The sequence below is a fragment of the Melozone crissalis genome, unplaced genomic scaffold (genome assembly GCF_028551555.1).
Source record: "Melozone crissalis strain CALT ecotype California unplaced genomic scaffold, PUWL_Pcris_2 ptg000164l_1, whole genome shotgun sequence".
Lineage (NCBI taxonomy): Eukaryota > Metazoa > Chordata > Aves > Passeriformes > Passerellidae > Melozone > Melozone crissalis.
The window spans coordinates 480,337-495,633 of NW_026535934.1; the positions used below are offsets into that span (position 1 = coordinate 480,337).

Genomic DNA, 15,297 nt, shown 5'->3' on the forward strand with positions numbered 1-15,297 from the left:
CCAAATGCTCACCATGATTCAGTGTAGAGCCACAGGGCAGGGTGATGGAAAGGGCTCTATGCTTTAGAAGGAAATAAATTTAAACCTGACCTCCACAGAGTCTCACTAACTTCTGTTGTTTTAAAATACAAAATACGTTCAGGAAGTGTTGGAAGTTAGTATTTTGGGAAAGAAATGGCAGTTCCACAGAACATTCCATTTAACAGTAAATTGGAGGAGAGCCCAAGAGAAATTTTTCATCCCTTGATAGAAAAGGTAGGAAGTGACTTTTTTTGGTTTGGTTCTTTTTTCTTTATTATTTTCTGGAAATAAAAGTAATTAAGTATAGGTACTACTGGTCTGTTTCTTCCAGTAACAGGTGATAATAATAGTAGTAGTAATAATAAAAATAATAATAGAAATAATAATAACAGTAATGTAATACTACTTAAACTGTCTTTATCCATTGAACTGGCCATTTCAAATCAAAACTTCTAAACACAAATCAAACCATCATCCTTGTAGAATCTTTCACAGCAGTGGGCTAAAGATCCTGGTTTTGTTGACAGGATTTATTGGTTCTGGAAGAACAAGAGGGAAGTAGAAGCCTAACTACTTCTAGCTCACAGACCCGTCCAGTGAACAGAGCTTTGTATTTTGATGGGCTTGTGATGACTTTGAAATCAATTGGTCATTACAGTAAAAAAAATTAATGTTTTTTTGAACGTGACAGCAGAAATAACTTTAAGCACCAACTTAATAATAATAGATCACCAATTTAAGTTAAAAATTCATGCTATACTATCAAAATTTAAAGGTAAGTGATTATGTATTAGGTGATGGTATAAAGTGTATGTTCTAATGTGTAGGATGTATGCAAAGATACATACATACCTGAAAGTCCTTAGAGGAAACAAATTTTTATGTTTGCTGTCTGACTGTTTATCATACAATATTTGGTTTTATTTCGCAGGGATCGGTGAATTTTAACTTTGGAGTCCTCTATGCTAAGGATGCTCAGCCTGCAGATGATGAAATGTTCAGTAATGGTGAGTTTTTCACTTTCTCTTTAATTGCTATGCTGATCTGAATAAGAAAAAAACAAAAGCAAGAGAAAAAAAAGGATGGTTTATTATTTTTTACACTGTTATGTTTGTTTCCTCAGTATTTGCTGCAGCTCTGCTTACCCAAGCTTTGGGTTCCTTCTGTCCCACAGGGAGTTGCCCTGTTTGGTTGCATCTGGTGAAATTCACCCTGAGACCTTACAGAAGTAGCTCAAACTACGTGAGAGCCATTTGCAGTTCCCTCCACACACCTGGAGAATGGGTGACGTTTCTGAGGATGTGGCAACTGTACTTCTATCAAAACTCAGTCTGTGAAATTTCTGGGGAAAACTCTTCGGTGACCTGAAGGGTTCAAACTCTGGTGAGAATCCAGTTATCAGGTGCTCACCTGGATGGTTCCAGCTCTTAAAGTGAACACTTGTACTCTTGCCCTGTAGTTTACATCCATTGTATTTTTGTTATTTTGCAAGATTTTATGTCTTTGCAAAATATCGTGCATTTCGCTCTTTGGAACCTCTCAGATTGTTCTTTGGTGTAGCGCCACCTCATGGGACACTTGGCTGCCGTCCTGAAGGGGATGGTCGCTAGAATTGTAAATTCTGGAGAGTTTGTAAGTCTTCTGTCCCCAGGGAGCTATCATGCTTTGTTTACTTTTGTTCTGTTGGTTAGGCGCTGCTTCTCATTGCAAGTATGAATTTCAAACTACCCTGTTCTCTTTTTAACTGTTTTCCTGGTTCTCTCCGTACGGCAGGGAAAGACTCTCGTATCCTTGTCTTCAGGCTCGGTGCTGTCCACGAAGATACGGAGACTAAAAAAATCATAAGAAGCAAAATATGACTGCAGGGAAAACAAGCTGGAGAGAACAAAAGGTGATATTGTTATCCTTACCCTGTATTAGAAACATCCAATGTGCTTTGATGCTGGCAGCTGCCAGGGGCTTGTTAGCTCTTTGTAGGCAGGTGTAGGTGTTCGCTTGTAGGTTTTTTCTCTGGACAAGTCAATTCAAACTTTGCTAAGCTTATATTTGCAGATTACTCTCTAGCACAGTCCAGCATGACATTTTTGAATGCTGTAAAAAAAACATGTTACTTGGAAATTGCTAATGATGAGAAGCTTTAGGGGAAAAAAAGATTTCAGGGTTGGGAGACGTGAGAAGAATTTTGTGGGGATGTTAGACTGAAGTAAAGCACACTTTAGGCTGGACTGGCACGCTGGCAGGTCCCCTATTAAACAGTAGTGCTGAGATTAGCCTGGGGGTTGCCCATTGTTTCTGTAGAAATCAGTGTTTCCTGGTCTTCAGAAGTAAGCTGCTTTGAAAAGCTGGAAGGTGCAGCATGGTGACAATCCGTGTGCTCTGGATTAAAAGTAGATTTCAGAAGGGTCCTAGGCTTTTGTCTTTTCCTAGAAGCCGATGTAATCCTATTGAGGAGTTTTTAATTCTGTGCTGCCACGTCATCGGTCAGGGCCCTGTTGTACTAATCATCATACAGATACAAAACAAAAAATCGGACCCCGTCCCAACCACTTAGAGCCCAGAACACGATTTCCTCGGGCTGCCATTTGTGTGCCATCGGCACTCACCACGGAAGCGAGCTGGGGATTGTTGCAGCTGCTGGGAACAAACCGCTCCTCGTCACACAGGAACGGAACTGGGACGACGCCTCGGCCAGCCCCTCTCTGCCATCGTCTCCTGAATCTGCAGCAGAGCAGTTCCGGTCCATCCGGGCACGTGTAATCCAGTTCCTGATGATCTGAGCGCACGGAGCAGCGCTCCGCTGCTGTGGGGGGCTCAGGGAAGGCAGAGTGTGCATTGTCATCTTCCTGAACCTGCAGACGAATCCAAGTGAGAAGCCACAGGGTGGAAATCAGTCGCATATATGCTAAACGAAACTTGCAGGTTTTTTTTAAGAATTGTTTCTGCTTGTTCTTTTTTGTGCTTCAGTGCTTCGAAAACCTCTCTTTAAAATCAGTTCAATTCATCAGTTGAACCTTTGTTTGCAGACCCTCAGTGAGCAGAATTTGTTGCAGACTCAGTGCACGCTGTGCCGGCCTCCCGGGAGTGTGAGGGGCTCACGTGTGCTACTTTTTGCTTTAGGACGCTCTGAGGTATTTATTCCTTTTGGGATACATGACGAGAATTGCCAAGAGAGGTAGTTACAAGGTATGACATGAGGAAAAAGCCTGTCTGGTTGGAACGTTGTTGCTGTCAAAAGTTAATTTTTCCTTCTTTCTTAGCCAGTAGTTAGCTTTTTGCTTAATTTTTGTGGTATCATTATTTTATTGTTTAAAAAATGGCTTCAAAATCACTTTGGTGGTTGGTGTTGGCCACCAGTACCTTGTTCAGATTTGCCTATTTGCTTGTAGCTAAAATGTTCGCATCCTGTTTATCATTCTATTTAAGAAACTGCTGCCCAGCCAACTAATAACTGAATATCCATCTGTCTGGGACACGGGGAGAGGATTTAGGTAACGTCTTTGTTCCCAGGAAAAGGTTCCAGTGTAGTTTCTAAATAGAGGAGAAGGGGATGAAGACGCGGGGCTCTGATGCCATTGGGGCACCCCAAGGTCCCCAGGAGCGGGAGCCCCGCTGCAGTGCAGGAGCAGGTATGTTCTCATGTAATACTGAACAAATTATAAATATAAATATGACAATTTAAGCATGAAAATATTTTTTAAAATAGTTAAACAAAGTGGGTTTTTTCATTTGTCAATAGGCAGTGTTTTGATTGTAAAAATTATAACTACAAATAATATAAAGGGAGAAATCTAAGTATAGAAATATAAATATATACAGATATATATAAAATTTAAACCTATAAGAAAAAATTAGTTTTAGCAGTAGATGTGATACCTAATATAAATAATAACTTAGATACTTTCCTAGAATTTTATATATATTATATATAATTATGAATATAATGCATCAAAAGAAACTATAAATATAAATGTGAATATAATTATACAAAAGTATAAAAATATTTCAATATCGTTCAAAAGAAGGCTTTTTTTGTGTTTATTTGGTTAGAGACAGGGGTTTTATTTGGAATCATAGAAGTAGAAATCTAAATATAGAAATATACAGTCAATAAAGAAAGGTATTTATAAGAACACGACTGAACGACGCCGCCTTCAGCCGAATGGAACGAGCTCAGCCGAACCAAGGCGAGACCGGCCGAACCTGACGGGCTCGAGCGAACCGAGGCCAGGCTTGCGAGGCTGCCTGAACGGAGCCGAGCTCGGCCGAACCGAGCCCGCCGCTCTCGTGCGCGCTAATTAGCGCGAGTGCTAATTAGCACAGCCCAATGAGCTCCTGTGCCACCCCGCGCTCCCGGTCGTGTCGGTACGAAGGCCGGGCCGCCCGCGTGACGCGGCAGCAGGAGAGCCCCGAGCCGGGCGAGTTTAACGTGAGGCGGCGCCGCTTGCCCGCCCTCGGGGAGGCGAGCCGAGCCGAGCTCAGCCGAACGCGCAGAGAGCGGCTCCGAGTTCGGCCGAAGCGAGCCGGAGGGACGAATGGAGCCGAATGCGGCCGTCAATAGCCGAGTTTAGCCGACAATAGCCGAGTTTAGCCGACAATAGCCGAGTTTAGCCGAAGAGCCGACTGGAGCCGAGTGACTCCGGAGCGAGCCCAGCTCCCCCGAGCGCAGCCTCCCGGGCAGGGCGAGGCGCCGGGCCGGGCTCGGGGTGCAGCCGGGGCTCTGTGAGGCTTCCCCGCCTGTCCCTCTCTCTCGCCCTCCTTCCTTCTCCCCGTATTCGCCTTCTCTCGCTCCCTTTCCCCCATTCCCTCTCCCCCCACAAGCCCGGCTCCTTCCTGTCCAGCCCCTTCCCCGCTACTCCCTTTCTCTTCCCCGTTTCTGCCTCCTCTGTCCACCCTCCCTCTACCCCCCTCCCGGGCTTTCCCTTCCCGTGCCGCTTTCCTGCACAGCCCGCCCTCCCTCGCCGCCCTTTGTCATGCCCTGCTCTCGCTCCTCTCTTCCGGTGCCCGCTTTCCTTCTTTGCCGCGCAGCCGCGGGGCTCGGGGTGCCGGAGAATGAAGGCCCGAGGGTATGGGGGTTCATCCGTGGTGCTGTTAACACAGTCAGAATGGCTCAGTGACTCTGTGCCAGGCTGGTGTGGCCTCAAAGGCTGCCCCTGCTGCTGGCAGAGTGTGTGAAGCGTCTGCTGAGCGGGCAGCGGCATCCCCCTGAACACCTTCTCGCAGCAGGGACGGAGATGGAGCCAGCCCAGCGCGTGGAAATGGATCTCTCCAGCTGAACGCTCAGGTGAAGCGAGCAGAGAACTTGCCCAGCATGAACCAGGTGAGCTGCACGTCTCCAGGGTAATGGTTCTTGCACCTTCAGAGCCACAGTGTCGCTGAGCTTTTTTTTTCCCCAGGCTTTCCATCACCTCTCAAACAGACGAATGCTCCCCTTGGAGGCTGCTGTGCCCTGGGGAGCCTGGCAGGTGGCCCCGTTGGTGAGAGGAGGGCAGCTGCAGGCAGGCAGCCCCCAGGAAAACACGGGAGTTTCAGTGGTTTCTGATGCCTGAGGAACGGGGAGATGGCGTGAGCTGAGCAGGAGTTAAGCACGGTCGTACAGAGGCCTGGCTGTTATGATTTAAGATGGCTTATTGAATATCTGTAGTTTCTATAGATATTTGTATATCTGTCCAAGTAGGATATAGAGCCTTGTGCAGGAGAAAAAGAACTCTTGATGTAAGATATGACCTGGGGGAGGCATCATGCCAGGCTATCCCTTCCAGATTTGGACGGCTTCAGTGTCTTGTGTGGCATGATGGGAAGTTCTGAAAATTAAGATTTCCTCTTTGGTGCGGGTCAGATGGGTGACGCCTGGCAGCTCGTGCACTGCCACTGTGCTAACCTGTGTGCCTCTCCTTCCCTCCCTGCTCCACAGGCAGCGCAACACGGGAGCAGCAGGGAGAGCTGGCTTTGTCCTGGAAGATCCAGGAGCTCGCGGTGGATATCTGAGCCTGCAGCTCCAGGCTGCCGCACGACGCAAGGGCTGCACACACCCAGAGCGTACAGGTACTGTCACAAACGTGGGCTGTCGTGGCTGAGCCCTCAGGAGCTGGCGGTGCCAGCTGGGAGAAGAACAGTAGCTTCCAGCCTTTTCTTTTGTCTGCGTTTCCCGTGTTCAGTCAGTCTGATTACTTCTGGGCATTGCCCAGCAGGGTGTGAAATGCTTCCAGGGCTAAAGGGGGAAAAAAAGGGAAACACAAACTATAATCCACACCTCAGGAGGGAGAAGGCATCTGTCAGGACAAACTCTTAAGAGAAATGGGATGAAGAATACTTGTTTATTCGGTCTTTGGTATGTGTAGCTAGTTCAAAGAGGTCTCCCAGTCCTTCCCATTAGCAGAGCAAAGGAAGAGCAGCAAAGCCCTCAGGCTAAGCCATTAAAAGCAGCAGCAGCAGCTTTGTGTGCTGGAGTGTGGCAGGCATTCCTAGGTTTACTTTTTGGTTTTGCATCTAGCAGTGGTAGAGGAAAGTTCTTTGCAAGGTGATAGTTCCAGCCTTGTATTGAAATGTGAGCAAAGAGGAACTTTCTCAGTTGGATTGGGGTTTATTCACAGCACTTGTAAACAGAGTTAACATTCAGATAACATGTGCAGGGAGTGTGTGCTGTGGGTTAGCACAAGTGACAAAGGAAGTGGGACAGGGCACTTTCCCCTTCAAGGTACTGGTTTTTTTTCTGGAAGAATGACGTGAGAGCAGAAAAGTTGCAATGGCATTGCAGTTCCCTGCACAGAATATACCCAGGGAGGTGAAGCACAGCCCAGTGGTGCCATTCACCTGCGCCCCAATGGGGAGCATCAGTGAAGTGAGGAGGACTGAGGAGCTCTCCCCTTGAGCAATCACAACAGTCATGTCAACGAGTGTCACCCTTTTCCAGACCACTGGCATGTGCTTGGGGACAATAACCTGTGTTTTTTACAGCCAGGTCTTCTGAGCCGCTGCTCACTGCTCGCAGTGAAAAGAAACTTGTGTACAGGCACTCTGCAAAATTGCCACCTCAGATGCCACTGAAGCACAGCTTTGGCTTTCAGGCATCTCCCCTGCAAGCTGTCCCTTGCGGCGTTTCCGCACTGGGTTCATTGTAAATTCATTCCTCCCATTTTTTATTTGTAATTTCCAAAGAATATCAGTCGACTTTTACGGCCTCTTCAGGGCTCCCCAAGCTTCATACCACACCTAAATGCTCGTTTTCACTGCCTGAAGGGCTTCTCTCACCCGAGTGATTCTATGAATTTGGCCTGTACTTCAGCTTAAGGGGAAAGCTGTACATTGATTTTGGAGAAAAAGATTTGACTGTCCAGCTGTAAATTTATCTTGTGTTTTGCCTTCCAGGTTCGCTCGTATTGTAATTTGCAAATGGCACGGCAAATGCCACGAGAGCAGCTGGTGAAGGTGGCTCAGAAGCAATGACAAGAATGTGCTGCAAAGTTGGGTCCAGCAGTCCAGCTTCCCGACACGGTAGGGCAGGCACACCTTTTGATAAAGCATCAAACGCTGTAGTTTTTATTCTTGGTGTTTGTCTGCGCTCCCATTCTGATCACCCCTTGAAGTATTATTTTTCAAAATGATGTCTAGGAGAGAAATCATGTTTATTCAGGGGGAGCCATAATTTTCATCTGTTCCAAATGCACCAGGTGTGTTTTAAGGCCTGCACACACAGCAAGAGCTGCAGAGCTTGTTGTGTGTGCAGTTTCCTGCAGCACTGATTCATTCTGTATTCCAGTAACCATGTCCTGGGCTGCCAGCCAGGCTCAATGCCAGGAGCGGGAGGAGCAGACCCGAGAGGTGCTTTGGGTGGAGCCCAGCCAGGTTTCAGGCAGCCCGCAGAGTCTGCCCTTGCAGTCCACGCCGGTCTGCTGTTGCCATCTGCTGGAAAAATCCCTAATGGATATTTCCAAAGGTGGGGAGGAGCATCCGCTCCTGTCACGGACCTGCTGGGGGCTCTTTGCCCTCTGGCTCCGTGCGCTCTGCCCAAGAACAGCGTGTGCAGCAGGCTGTCACCGCTCTCTGCAGGGTGAAGCACCTTCAGCCAAGGTCAGTGCAAGAGCAAAACAATCCTGCCAGTAAAGCCTGCTACTAGAGAGGCAAACAATGATCCTTCCAAAGGAATTCATCCTTCTTCTCCCTTACAACTCTCCTGTGTCATCACACCGCAGAATGGTTTGGGGTGGAAGAGATCTTGAAAACGACCTAGTTCCACCTCTGTCCTGGGCAGGCTCACCTTCCTCTGGGCCAGGGTGCTGTGCTGTCGCAGATCAGGTGGCAGATCTGTGGAAATTGTAATGATATTATTAAGGCGTGTCTCTTATTGCCTTGCCATTCGTGAATCCCGAGGCTGTCTTGTCCTAGTTTAGCTTTCTGATGTGGAGGAGCAGAACTGCCAACTGATATGGAATTTGGTGCTCTCTGTGGAGTGACATCCTGTAAAATTTCTGTCCCAGGAATGCTGTCACGATGGCTCTGCTCCATAGAGAATGACACGGCCTGATTGTCAGCAATTTTTGCTTCTGCAATAGTGTAAAAATGCTAAAATTTGAACACGGCTTATTATTTCAAAAGAGAATATTTTAAAACTGGAAGAGATAGCTGAAATTACACCTGAAAGGTAGCAAGAGCAAATACATAGAATATTTCTCCCTGTTTGTAGATATACTTTTCATTCAAAATTATGCTGATGGGGATATGCTTTTATGTATTTAGTGACTTTACAGATTTCTTCCCCGAGTTTTTTGAGTTCATAGAATCATGGAATAATTCAGGTTGGAAGGGGCTCTAAAGATCACCTCGTTCCAAGCCTGGTGCCGTGGGCAAGGACACGGTTCCATGGACCAGGTTGCTCTGAGCCTGATCCCAGAGCACCAATGGGCCTTGGAACACTTCCAGGGATGGGGCAGCCCCAGCATGTGTGAGCAACCTGTGCCAGGCAGGTGCCAGAGGAGGAAGAAAGCCCTTCCCAGCTGGAGCAGAGGCTGCTGCAGCTTGGCGCAGCCTCGTGTCACGGAGCGTGTGAGACAAAAGGGCCCTTCCCGTGGAGGGAGAACGGCACTGAAAGATCTTTTTTGGGAGGAGCGGAGCCATGGAATGCCAAAGCAGCCTTCAGTTCTTGCAGCAGAGTTGGGAACAACTGGAAGCAGGAGCAGAGCTGGCCTGGTGCCTGGCAGCTCTGCAGGCAGTGGGGATGGAGAAGGTGCAGTTGTCTGTCTTCTTGGCTGAGTCTTGAAAAATGAGGCACTTTTCTGTAGTTCCTTTTCAAGCATTACGTGGCAGTTGCCCCTAGAAGTCCAAAGGCAGCTGTTTTTTTAGCAGAAGGAAGTCAGGAAGAGGCAAAGCAGGCAAAGACATCAGATAAGTCTGGATAAAAATCTTGGCTAAGCTGTTTTTTCCCCCTCCTCCAAACAGGCAATTCTGAAGCGCTGAGCAGAGATCTGCCCCCGGGAGGCAGAGCAGAGCCGATCTGTGAGAGCTGACACGGGAGCTGTGGTGAGGACAGCTGCTCCCCTGCCTCGGTGTGGGACCTGCTGAGCTGCCGTTCCTGTGCTGGGAGTGTTTCTCCTCTCATGCAGGCAAGCCAGAGAGCTCCTAGGGAAGGAGCAGGTAAGGTTGAAGTGCCGAGATCTCCCCGGTAAGAAGTGCCGTGACAAAAGGAAATGGCCTCAAGTTGCAGCAGGGAAGGCTCAGATTGGCTTTGAGGACCAATTTGTTCACTGAAAGGGTGGTCAGGCATAGGAGCGGGCTGCCCAGGGCAGTCCTCATTCCTGGAGACATTTGAAGCATGGCAAGATGTGGTGTTTAGGGACCTGATTTGGGTGGGGGCTTGGCAGTGCTGGGGCAGCAGCTGGGCTCAATGGCCTTAGCAGGCTTTTGCAGCCTAAAGGATGCTATGGTTCTGGAAAGCCTCGACCCCTCTGGCTCCGACACAGCACCTGGATGCTGACGGAAGGAGGCTGGTCATGGAGCCTGGAGGTGCCTGTGCCACAGGGAGGGAGAGGACAAGGCAGCGTCACCTGCAGGGAGGGTCTCGTCCCCAGAGAGCGGCCAGTGACTCCATCCGTGCCCGGGGCTCTGGGTGCACCCTCGGGGTGGACACCTGCCCTCAGGTTTCCCTCTGGGCACCCGGGGAGGGAACCGGGTCCATCCGTGTGGCAGCTCCAGGGCCTGCAGGCTCTGGGGCCCTGCAGCCGTGCGCCCTGTCACAGGGCGGCAGGGACGTGACGCTGCCCGGCCGCGCCGCTGGCCTGGGATCCTTGCTGCTTTCCTCCCGATCCCACATGGCTGTAGCAGCAATCTTGTGTCTTTTCTTTAAAAGTGTCCTTGGGAGAGTTCAAAGAGAGGGTAATTAGTTATGTCAAAGCCTACATATTTGACCTGTTGGCACTCAAGAGAAAAGACAAGAACCTGCTTGGCATCCTTGTGCCTGGAAGTCATTGTGACCCAGGGAAGTGAGGAAGGGGCTGGCCGAGGTCACTGAGGCTCTGAGATGGAGGTGAGTTTGCATTCCAGTTGATTGGAACGGAGGCTCATCAGAAGTTTCCTCGGCTATCCAAGGCACAGAGCCCTGGAGGCAAGTGAGCCTGAGCTGCTGCACGCTTGCTGTGAGCTTTGGGGTGAGGGTGCATCGTTGCAGGCCTGGGATGGATTGAAATGCGCTGAGGAAAGCAGCGGGAGGGAGGGAGGGAAATGCTCTGTTAGCTTGTGCCAATTCTTCTGTCAGACTCATCACGGCGGGACAGCGTGAAGACTGAAAGTGTGAGAAGATGTGGAGGGGAAGAGAGAATCTGACGGGAGCAGCGAACGCACGAGTGCACGAATTTTGCTTTTTGCTTGGATGTAAACTCAGGAGTTGAAAGGAATTTGGGAGTGAGAAGGGACATTTCAGAAGGAGAAGAAGAAAAAGAGGTTGTTGTTGTTGTTACAGTCCTGGCAAAATCTTTTGTTCTAGCTAATAAAAGAAGTTAGTTTAAGAAATAAAAAGAAAAAAATGTAGTGTTTTTTTTTTTACTTGACTATTATATTCATTGGTGGTATATGGTGTGTTGTTTTATTTCTTGGTATTATTAACTCTGTGTAAATTGTTTTTTGAGTGAAGCTGACTTTCTGGATGGGTTGGTTTGTATTTGAGGCAGCATTAATTTCAATAGGATTGTTTCATAGATTTCTGATGGGTATTACTGGGATTTTGGTTTTGTTTGCTGTATGTATAAACATAGACCTTTGGTAGGGCCAGCTGGGCTGCTGGAGTTTTGGGTGTGAATTTATGAGATGGCTTTTGTTAAATGCAGATTTTAATTTTTGAAATGTTTTTCAATGTAGTGGTTTTAAGGTGGTTTTTAAGAATTCATTGTTTTGTTTTCTGTTGTTTGTAGTTGGTGTATGATAAGGGATGTGGTGTGAGGTCTTGAACGCTATGGTTTTAGTGTTCCTAAGTTCTGATTTCTTTCTGGTTTGATAGTTGTTTTTTTTTTTATTTTTTGGGACAGGGGCATTTATATGGTGGGTTTTTATAGGCAATACGTTTTTTAATTTAGGTAGTGATATTTTTTAGTATTTTAATAGTTTAGGTTTTTGATTTTCATGGTTTTAATTATTTTTTTAAATTTTTTTCAAATAACTTTTCTAGATGATAGGTTATTATTTGTGCATTAGCATAAAGGTAGAGCTTTGGGGACTTTTTTTAGTAATGTTTAGGGTCAGTTGTACAGTTTTGAGTCTCGTGAGTTGGTTTGATTTAGTTTTTACTGGGTGTTTGTTTTTATTAGCAGTTGTGTCATTTTCAAGGTGTATTTGAGTTTTTTGGGGTTTTTGAGATACTGGTTTAGGAGGAAGTTTATGATGAGAATGTGCGGAGGTTTTGGGCTACTTTATAGTGGGGTTTAATATTTATTGACAGTTAGGTTTATTTGAGTTTTTATTAGGGTTCAATGACGTTGTGGGACGTTTGTTCCGTTAGTAATAGCAATGGGTTTTGTTTTGATGTGCTGCGATGGGACGAGCGTGTGCTGCGTGCCGGTGCTGACAAAGGTGCGGTATTGTTGTGGTTCTGGTGCGTGAGGTTAATGAACTTGTATGGTTTAATATAGAGGTGAAAATAGAAATAAATATACATTTAAAAATAAATATAACATTAGAGTGGTAGACATAAATATAGATAACAGATACATACATAAAACTATAATGCGTGGTATATAATTGTAATATATTATCATATAGATTAATGATAGTCTGTTATATATATATATACACAAAGATATATAAATATAGATTATAAATATAAAAACATTTAAATAGAGTTAAAATAAATGGGGGGGTGTTATTAGGTTGTAGGCTGGGGTTTTTAAATAAATGATAGCAATAAAATATCAATTCAGATATACAAATATATTTATTTAAATTAAATATTTATAGAGATTTGTATTTGTATATATAAGTAAAAAAAATATAATACAGAAAATACATATCTATTATATTAGAAGGTATTCTCTCTAATATATATAATATCTATGAATATAATAAATAAACATATCTATATAAATATCATTTTAATTTTGAAAAATAAATTTACCTGCTACATTTTAAATCTGGTTCACATAAAGGGGTGTCCTTGGTTTTTATTTGGTTAGAGGCAGGAGTTTTATTTGAAATAATGTAAGTAATATAGAAATGTGGATCTTAAGATAGAAATATATAATAAATATATAAAGAGAAATTGCTAAAGTATTAATACAAATTTATATATAAATATATGGAAGTAATATGAAGAGTTGTAGTATAGAATATAAATAATATTATATGGCAATATAAATTATAAATGGGAATATAAATATAGAAATATGTAAATATAGCTTAAAAAAAAGGGAATGTTTTGGCTTTTATTTAAGTAGAGGCAGGGGTTTTTTTTTGAATATTGTAAGTGTTACAGAAGTAAAAATCTTGACGCAGAAATATATAATCAATGTATAAAAATATGTATAAAAATTCATAAATAACTACTCGCATCAGATGTAATATAGAATATAAATTTGTTTATAACTTGACATTGATAAAGATAAATGTATAAGTAAGCAATAGACATTAATATACATGATAAATACAAATATGAATATAAAAATCAGACATAAGGATAAAACCTATTTAAATATTGTTTAAAAGAAAGGGTTGGGGTCTTTTTTATTATTGGGTTTGAGGCAGGGTTTTTATTTTAAATAATATGAATGTAGATATTATTGTTATATATTTCTAAATATTGAGATATACAATCAAGATCTAAATATATATATAAACACAAAATATTAGCAAATAGAAATAATAGGAAGAGATGTAATGGAGAATACAAATAAGAGTATACGTTAGTATACATTTTAAATGTAAATGTGAATATGAACCTGAAAAATAGAGTTTTAAAAAGTATTTAAATACAGTTGAGAAGACTGGGGTTCTTTTTGGCTTTAATGTGGGTAGAGGCAGGGGTTTTATTTTAAATAATGTAAGTGTTGCAGATGTAAAAATCCTAACACAGAAAGATATAATAAATATATAAAGATATGAATAAAAGTATATAAAAAATATAAGTAATAGGAACACATGTAACATAGAATATAAATTATAACTAAATCGCTAAATAGAAATGCAAAATCGATCATACATCAGTAAACATTTTAAATACAAATTTGAAAAATATTTTTTTTAAGATTTTAAATACAGTTGAAATGAAAGGGGGTTTTATTTGCCATGTATGGGGTAGAGGCAGGGGTTTTGAGTACTGTAAGTGTTACAGAAGTAAAAATCCGAACAGAAATATATACTTACTATGTAAAAATATGTATAAAAATATACAAATAAATTTAAGTTTTAGGGATATATGCAATATGGAATAGAAATGTATTCATAAAAACAAATGTATAAATGGACAGTATACATCAATATACATTATTGATAGAAATGTGAATATTAAAAGGAAAAAAACCTTTTTTAAAATTTTTAATTTTCTTTTTTTTAAGAAATTGTTGTGGTTTTGTTTTGTTTTTTTTTATCCTATTAGATTAGAGGCAGAAGTTTATTTTTCCTCTTCGCGGTTGTTTTGGGGCATTTATTTCAGAGCAGTTTTCGGCGGGGGCCGCCCCTGTTCTTTTTCGCCGCCTTCCCTGCCCGCAGCCCCGAGGCGCGCTGCGCCCCCGGCTGGGGCGTGCGGCAGTGCTGCCGCCTTGTGGGCAGAGCGCGGTACTGCAGCCCTGCACCGAGAAGCCGCCACCTTGGGAGTGGCGCATCGCGGATGTCGCGGACTTTTAATTGACCTTCTCATCATGGCGGCGAAAAGGGCGGGGAAGTGGAGGACCGGGGTTGGTCTAAGTGGACTGCCTGCATGGAATACCGACGCCGGCGCGGCCCCGCGGGTATTTTCTGTGGCATTTCAAGTGTACCCGATACGGGCCGCGGGCTCAGCGGCGCCGCGGGCGGGCGTATTTTGGCGGGTTTGTGCCAGGCATGTGGGTTAAACGCCTCGCTGTGCCGGGGTCCTCTGACGGCCGCTTTCGCGCCCTGAGGGAGCCGAGCCGGGCCAAATTGTTCCGAAGAGCCGAAGAGCCGAGTGTGGCCGAAAAGAGCCGAGTTTACCCGAAGAGCCGAGGGTGGCCGAAAAGAGTCGAGTTTACCCAAAGAGCCGAGGGTGGCCGGAAACAGCCGAGTTTACCCGAAGAGCCCAGTGCGGCCGAAAATAGACGAGTGTGGCCGAAAACAGCCGAGTTTACACCAAGAGCCGATGATAGCCGACTGGAACCGATAGCCGAATGTGGGCGACACTGGCCACATTTAGACAATGTGCTGAATATGACCGAATTTAGCCGAACCGTGCCGAGTTCGGCCGAAGAGCCGAACTGAAACGACTTTAGACCAAGAGCCGAACCAAGCCGAATTCAGCCGAGTTTCATTAAACAGAACCGAACAACGCCACAGCCCTCTGCCTGCAGTGCGCCTGTGCAGACGGCAGGGATCGCTGTGCCTGCAGTGCTCCGGGGCAGACGGCAGGGGGCGCTGTATAAAGTAAGTATATAATATCAACTATCTATAAGAAGGAATAAAAGCTCTATGTCACGTGCAGCAGTATAGAAAATTTCAGGCTCCCAGGGAATAAATAGTTTTCTTTAAATCATTTTCGTTTTGGAGGTTTTTTTACTCCCAGGTAGCCTGAAAGCTACTACTGGTGCTTTTTTTATTCCAAAGCTAGAAAGGAAAACCAAGATTAGATATACA

General features: G+C 44.7%; 1 long non-coding RNA gene across 1 annotated transcript; it reads left to right on the top strand.

Annotated features, from left to right (window-relative positions):
* The first annotated feature begins 950 nt into the window (after nt 1–950).
* On the top strand, nt 951–10,987 carry LOC128948883 (uncharacterized). The gene is made up of 4 exons (XR_008484162.1): nt 951–1,028; nt 1,145–1,404; nt 1,795–1,912; nt 10,766–10,987. It is a non-coding gene; the product is annotated as an uncharacterized LOC128948883 (long non-coding RNA).
* Nucleotides 10,988–15,297: the final 4,310 nt, after the last annotated feature.